Here is an 8,601-nt window from a genome sequence, read left to right as displayed (position 1 = left end):
GGTGAGAGAGCCCATGTGGTATATAAACCCTATATCAGTTCTCCATACAATCGATAAAAGACAAATCACATACCTTGCAATGGTATTAGTTCTAGTAAAAAGTAATATTTGTTTATATCAATTTTGTATATTTGAAAGTCAAGTGACACAAATAAATCGTCACAATTTAAGGCCATAGGGTATGGAGCGGGAGTTTGGGCGTGGGTTGGGGGAAAACGCCCAAGCCACCACCTCGGGTGGGCTTGGGTTGTGGCGTGGCCCCTTGGGGCTTGGCTTTCAAGCCGGGCGTGGGGCGGTATGGCGAAGCGAGCTGGCTGATTCTCATTGGGTCACCCGTCACGTCAGGCGGTTGTTTTAAAATTTTGAATTTTAAAATTCAAACTGGTCCCCCCATCCCCCCATCTTCTATAACCGCCACCCGGGTCCCCCAAAGGCCTATATACTGCAACCCCAACCCCACTGGTCCCCCATCCCACGAACCAAAACCCCACCGACTACCCACTGTCTTGAACCCGCTACCCCGCTGGTCCCCCCCATCCCACGAACCACTATGGCATCCTGGACCCGTCAAGAAGAAATGGCACTCGTAACTAGCGTCGTCGACGCTATGAAGGGGCGGCCACCGGGCCAAACAAAATATTGGGCGGAAGCATTCGCGGCCTACCGACATAACGTCGGTAACGACCGCCACAACCTCAACGCGTGCCAACATAAATGGCGCGAGCTACGGCCCAAGCTCGAGCGTTTCAAGGCTTACTACGAAGCGGTTCCCGGTGGCGAGTTAAGCCACGAGGACCGGGTGGCGGTGACGAACATAGAGTTTCGAGGCAAGGAAAACAAGGCGTTCGACAAGATCGACCTTTTTGAATTTTTTTTAACGCTCTAGGTTTTTTTATTTTGTAATTTTAGAAATTATGTAATTTTTAGGATTATGTAATTTTTAAAATTTTAATGAAGTTGTAGGTTTTTTTATAAATGTTGTGTGATTTTTTATAAATTTTTTGTATTTTTTTTAAACATTTATGCCACGCGGTGCACCCAACCCAAGCCCAACCCACGCCCCGCCATACCCTGCGGATACGTAACCTGGCAGTGGGCTGGCTCCCTTTACACGTGTCACCAAATACCCAACCCAAGCTCCAATCCAAACCTCACCATACCGTACAGTCTAACATAAGTATTACCTTGGTTAGTTCAACAATCATCCACCATTTATTGGATTTCTTTTGTGATAAGACTAGACATTTTTTGTTTTATTTATTTCCATTTAGCTGATGACAAACTAGTTAACGTTTAGTTTAGGGTGTCCAAAGTGGGGGCGGCAAACCCACTCGACACCGATCGGCAACCATTGCCCGGTGGTTTAACGAAATACTTTTGCCGATTTGGGGGGCTAAAACGGTGAGGTGTTACCGAATCGGGGTGAGGGAGGGTATGAGAGAGAGGGGGTAGTGTGGGGTGGGGTGGGGTCCATTCCAATCTCAACCAATCACATCTTTTTCCTTTTTTTAAATAGTTTACCACTTCACCAAGTGTCTAATCATTGGCTAACACTTTTGAGCATAGTTTACCACTTTGACATGGCACACTCTTATTGGTTATTTTTTAGTTTGCCACTCTCAAGTGTCTAACCACACCTTACACCATTACTTTCATTTTCTTGCACTGATTAGGAGGGTGGGGCGCTCCACTAGCCATCACTCATCATACTCAATTATCAAACGTCACGTCATCGAGTTTGATTCCATCACTAGTGATGATTGGGGGTGCCCATCATAAGGGTGATGGATTTTTTTTATTTTTAATTAATAAATTTACAATAATAATTTCATTGTCCTATATATTAAAAAGACAATGTTGTGAATAGTGCTTATGGTACCTTCTCCACTCAAAACTTGCCACGTGACAAGCTTTTTATTTTTTCATTTATCCATCGTTTATCAAAATACCGGTACGGTCTCGGTGCATGAAGATAAAACCAGCACCAACATGGTACAGAAAACATCAAAAGTTGGTACCGAATTGATATTGAAAATTTTTAGTTCGGGAAATTCGGTACTCCTAACCAATACCATTTGCTCATCCCTGATCACTGGTACCATACAAACACCAACGGTATCATACAACTTTTTTTATTGATTTTCTTCAACTTTTAGTGTTTTTTTTGTTTCAGAGCTAGAGATGAGCTCGGTGCCAAACGATACTAAATCGGTATTGGTACCAAAAATACCGGTTATGGTACATGTATATGAAGGTAAAAACTTGTAGCAAACCGGTACCAGGAACGCCAAAAGTTGGTACCGAATTGACTTAAAATCTTTCGGTTTGGGAAATTCGATACCGGTACCCAACACTATTTGCTTATCTCTGACCACGGGTTTCATACGAACAACATCATTACCATAAAACTGTTTTGGTTGATTTTCTTTCGGTTATCTTATACTTTTTTTTCTACATTTTCTTTTTATTCTTGTTAGCGGTTCTGTCCGTAACACGCTCGTAGTGATTTCAAAACACATGTAAACACAGACTAAATGACAAAAGAAGTTCGTCGCAATGCGACGAGAGTGATAAACCTAGTTTAAATAAAAAAACAATATTTCTAGACATATTTGTGGTTACAACTTAAAAAAAAACATTTAAAAATAAAAAGATACATAAAAAAACCTACTCCTCGTCCAAATCCGGAAATTCCAAACCTAAAAAACCTACAAGTTCAAATAAATCATATCTTAACCGAAAGTAAAGTTCTTCATTGCGCAAGTCTTGTTGGACATTTTTGGGAACGAGAGCTTGTGTGGGAGATCTGGCACCCAATCTGGAGATATTGCACGTCTATATTTTTTTATTAGCATATTGTGTAATATGATACATGTTTATACTATGTTATGGGTTGTTTTTTTTATTCATTGAATGAACCGGTCGGTTTAGTATGCCCCATCTACCCTTTAAAACACCAAAAGCCCTCTCAACATCTTTTCTTGCCGATTCTTGCAACTTCTTGAACGCCTTTTCTTTAACCTCGACAGGAAATGAAAGAGTTTTCACAAAAACAGACCATGATGGGTAGATACCATCCACAAGAAGATAGCCTCGTCTGTAATATCTTCCGTTAACCATAAATGGACAAAAGGGTTCGATACCGTCTGTTACGCTTTGAAACAACGACAATGTGTACAAAACATTGATTTAGTTGTTTGAACCGGGAACACCAAACTATGAATGCCAAAATGGCAAAACCATAAATTATTCGACGTCACCGCTTCAAGTATGATGGTCGGTCTTTTGACGCCACCCCTAACGTATGCCCCTCGCAACTCTCTTGGACAATTGCTCCATTCGATATGTGTAGAATCGATGCTACCGAGCATCCCTGTAAAATGTCATCTAGCCTCATGCGTGGCGTAAATACGCGTGATGCCGTGTGTCGTCGGTTTACGTAGAAACTCTTTGCCATACAATTTAATGATCGCGTTACAAAAGAATTGCAAACATTCACGTGAGGTTCTTGCCGACATAGCTAAGTATTTATCAATCAAATTGATCGAAAGGGTTACCTGTCGCTAGTTGGCGAATGGCGGATGTGCATTTTTGTATCGGCGTGAAACTTCGTTTGCCCCTCCCCTCGTAACGTTCTTGAAACCATTCTTCGCTTGCTTCAATGTCTCCTTGTAACATGTCACGGCCCCGGACCCGGTTTGACCCGTTTCAGGAGCCGCGGGACAGAAATCCTGCGGTATTTAATTTAGGCGACAGCGGAAGTCTTTTAAAACAGGATCTTTAGTATTAAAACTGCTCGTTACATAATTTAGGGATAAACCCAGTAATTTACAATAATGTGATTTCCATGGAAATCTTTATTTTTAAAACATGTTCCTTTATTTATTTACACTGAGCCACTTTTCTAAGCTGGTAGTGCTTCCTGGCACTTTTCTTTGCTCATAACAGATTACCTGAAACATGTTTGAAAAAGGTTTTGTCAGCGGGGAAATACTGAGTGAGTTCATTCAGTTTTTAGGAAATGACCCATAGTTATAAATTACAGCATAAGAGCGATTACAATGGTTCATATCTTATTTTTATCTGGCGTTCTGTCACAATGGTGACAAGTCACAATGGTGACGATGGTCATACCACTATTAGGTCAATGAACTCTAATAGTGACGTTTCTCCCTAGTAGGTCAATGAACCTAACTGGGAGAAATAGTAATGTGCACAATACCCCACTAACCAATAAATCAAGATATCCACGACTTAGTCCCTGTAATTATAACACTTTGAAAATAATTTGGAGTATTGTAAAACAGTTGATAAAAAGAGAATGACTCACATTGCAGATTTAACGAGCAGTGTATAAGCCTACTGATTAGCCTTGATTATTTCTATTTTAACAATAATGCACACAAAACAGGGTTAGTGATCAATACAGCAGTTACGATAACTTACGAGATCAAATTCTCACAATGAATGACAAAGTGCAATACTTCAACTCATTTATCGAATTAACGACAAACGACAAAGTATAATACTTCAACTCATTTATCGAATTATCGACAAACGACAAAGTATGACCCAATATGGGCGGCACTTAGACATTCTTTGGATATATTGATCCCGGAAAATGAATCGTAATAGCGATCGAGTTATTACCCTGTTATCGCGGCAGAATTTCGAGATTATGTTGGTTTTTTGTAGTATTTCGACGATATCTGGGTGTACAAATTGAATCTTACCGTCGAACCAACGCAGGAAATCAAGTGCCAAACTCCTCTATTTATACTGGAAAAACGGCGCGCTCGCGTGTCACGACAGGGAAACCTGGTCCTGGCGCGTGGCGTGTCACGGCTCCCTGACCCATCCTGGACGGAGTCGGGGGATCGCGAGACAGTTCCCGTGGCATTTAATTAATGCGGCAGCGGAAGTCTTTTTATAACAGGATCTTTTATCCGTGAAATATGCTCGTTTAATATATTACACAAAGTTTAAAGGATAAATCCCATAATTTACAATAAGTTGATTTCACATAGAAATCTTTATTTTTCAAAACACGTTTTATTCATTTATTTACACTGAGCCACTTCTCTGAGCTTGATAGTGCTTTACTGCACTTTTCCTGGATCACACAGATCACCTGAAACATGTTTGAAAAAGGTTTTGTCAGCAGGGAAATACTGAGTGAATCATTCTGTTTTCTAAAACGACCCGTTAGTTATAATTTACAGTATTAAGAGCGATTACAATGTTTCTATCAACCAATTATCAAGAATGGGTATTTGTCACTCGATTCATTTCTGTGACTGTGGTCATACCACTATTGGGTCTCGTTGCCCAAATAGTGACGGTGTACTCACACAGAGTAATAATAATAACTCACATAGAGTAATATTCACTCACACAGAGTGATAATAACAGTAATGTGCACAATTACCCCACATACCAGCTGTAATTTGGTGACTACAAAGACTTAATCCCTGTAATTATAACCTTTGAAAATAACTTGGAGTTTTGTAATACTTACTCACAAACTGTGAGAAAACAGTTAAAAAGAAGAATGACTCACATTGCAGATTAACGAGCAATAGATATAAGCCTACTGATTAGCCTTGCTTAAACCTAATTTAACACAATGCATACACACAGGTTAGTAACTGATACAGCAGTTACGTCAATTCACGAGATTAAACCTTCACAACGATTAATCAGTGCGATGCTCGATAATTCAATCGGATTTACAACGAATAACAGAGCATAGTCCAAATTCGAACAGCACTCTAATATTCAAGTCGAAATCACGACGAATAATCAAAGTACAAGCTCAATTGAGCAGCACCCGGACTATCGTTGGATAGTTATAATCGATCGGACGTTGAATCGTAATAGCGATCGAGTTATTACCCTGATTGCGGCAGCGTTTCGATAATTGTGTGTGTGTTGGACTGTTTTGCTTATAACTCGACGTATATTATGAATTTTATCGTCGTTCAAGTGCCAGATTTCAAGTCCCAACCCCTGCTATTTATACTGAAAATTTGTCACCGTCGCGTAGCGCGAGGGGGTACCCCTTTCGGCGTCGCGCTACGCGAGTGATCACCCTATTTTCATAGACTAGGTTTTTGCGTGTGTAGGCTTGCTGAGTCGATAGATTTTTAAAATTCTATTTCGACAGAGAGTTATGATGATAATCGTAACTAGGGTTTTGCCCCCCTGAGTTTTAGGGGCCCTGATCCTGATTCCGATTATTCTGGAAATTTTAGGGTTAGTGCAGAATTACTTAGGTTTCTTAATTAGGGTTTCCTTACTAGCTAATTATCATTCTAATTATGGATTTTAGTGGCAGTTGTTACATCCTCCCCACCTTAAGAAAAATCTCGTCCTCGAGATTTACTGAAATAGATGAGGGTACTTTCGCTTCATTTCCGATTCCAGTTCCCAAGTGTATTCTGGTCCTCTTCTTGAATTCCATTTGACTTTTACTAGCACTAATCGTTTGTGCTTGAGAAATTTGATTTTTCTATCTTCAATCTGTAGTGGTTTCTCTATAAATTTTAAATTTTCGTTCACCTCTACATCTTGAAGAGGTACTACCAGGGATTTGTCTGCTAAACATTTCTTAAGATTGGATACATGAAATACGTCATGTATTCCAGCCAATTCTTCTGGTAGTTGTAAACGATAAGCAACTGGTCCTATTCGTTGAATCACGGGGAATGGTCCAACGTATCTTGGACTTAGCTTTCCTTTCTTACCGAATCGTACTACTCCTTTCCAAGGAGAAACTTTTAAAAGTACTTTATCTCCTACTTGAAATTCTAAAGGCTTACGACGATTGTCTGCATAGCTTTTCTGACGATCTCGAGCTGTTTTCAGTCTTTCCTTGATCTGAGTTATCTTATCAGTAGTTTCTTGTACAATTTCAGGACCTGATAATTGACTTTCTCCGATTTCTGCCCAACATACTGGAGTTCTGCACTTACGTCCGTAAAGTGCTTCAAATGGTGCAGTTTCGATGCTTGAATGATAACTATTGTTATAGGAGAATTCAATTAATGGCAAATGGCTATCCCAATTACCACCAAAGTCAATTACACATGCTCGGAGCATGTCTTCTAACGTTTGTATTGTCCTTTCACTCTGTCCGTCTGTTTGTGGATGATAAGCAGTACTTAGATTTAGTCGAGTTCCCATTGCTTTCTGAAAACTTTTCCAGAAATGCGATGTAAAACGACTATCTCTATCCGATACAATGGAGAGCGGGACTCCATGTAGGGATACTACTTCGTCCACGTAGAGTTGTGCTAACCTTTCCATACTATAGGTTTCTTTCATTGGTAGGAAATGAGCTGACTTGGTTAATCGGTCTATGATTACCCAAATCGCATCATTACCTCTTTTGGTTTTGGGTAACTTTGTAACAAAATCCATTGTTATAAGTTCCCATTTCCATACAGGCATTTCTAACTGTTGTAGTAGTCCTGAAGGTTTCTGGTGTTCAGCTTTAACTTGTGAACAAGTTAAGCACTTGGATACGTATTCGGCTATATTCTTTTTCATTCCTATCCACCAGAAATTATTTCTTAAATCTTGGTACATCTTATTGTTTCCTGGGTGCATAGTATACCTAGATTTATGAGCTTCTTCTAAAATCTTATTTCTTAACTCTCCTTGCTTAGGTACCCAAATTCGTTTCTTATGGAATTTCCAAATTCCATCATTTCCTTGTTCTAATTCTTTTAGGTAACCTTTCATTCCTTCAGCATCGTCTTGGATTGCTGTTTTCTGGACTTCTTTAATTTGTGCCATTAAATCTACTTGTAGATTTAACCTCAGAGCACGGACTTGTTTCTGTTTCTCATGATACTTACGACTTAAGGCATCTGCAACTACATTTGCCTTTCCTTCGTGATATTGGATATCACAGTCGTAATCGCTTAGCATCTCCATCCATCTTCTTTGCCTCATGTTTAATTCTTTTTGCCCAAATATATATCTTAAACTTTTATGATCTGTATAAACAGTAAACTTACTTCCATACAGATAATGTCTCCATATCTTAAGGGCAAAGATTATGGCTCCTAATTCTAGATCATGAGTCGTATAATTTTCTTCGTGCTTTTTCAATTGTCTAGAGGCATACGCAATTACCTTCTTGCGTTGCATTAACACACATCCGTATCCTAATTTTGAAGCATCACAGTATACTTCAAAGTCTTCTGTTCCTTCGGGTAAGGCTAAGATTGGTGTATTCGTCAACCTATGCTTTAGAATCTTAAAGGCTTCTTCTTGTCTAGGTCCCCATTCAAACTTAGCAGCTTTACAGGTTAACTTAGTTAATGGTATGGCTATCTTAGAAAAATCTTTGATAAATCGTCTATAGTATCCAGCTAAGCCTAGAAAACTTCTTATCTCCATAGCTGTTTGTGGAACTTTCCACTTTGTAATTGCGTCTATCTTAGCAGGATCTACATGGATACCTTCGTGATTTACCACATGACCTAAGAATTGTACTTCTTGTAGCCAGAATTCACATTTCGAGAATTTGGCATAAAGCCTTTCGTTTCTTAACAAAGTTAAGAGAACATGTAAATGCTCACAATGTTCTTT

Source organism: Helianthus annuus, chromosome 12 (genome assembly GCF_002127325.2).
Source record: "Helianthus annuus cultivar XRQ/B chromosome 12, HanXRQr2.0-SUNRISE, whole genome shotgun sequence".
Taxonomy (NCBI): Eukaryota; Viridiplantae; Streptophyta; class Magnoliopsida; order Asterales; family Asteraceae; genus Helianthus; species Helianthus annuus.
Note: the sequence above shows the minus strand (reverse complement) of the source record.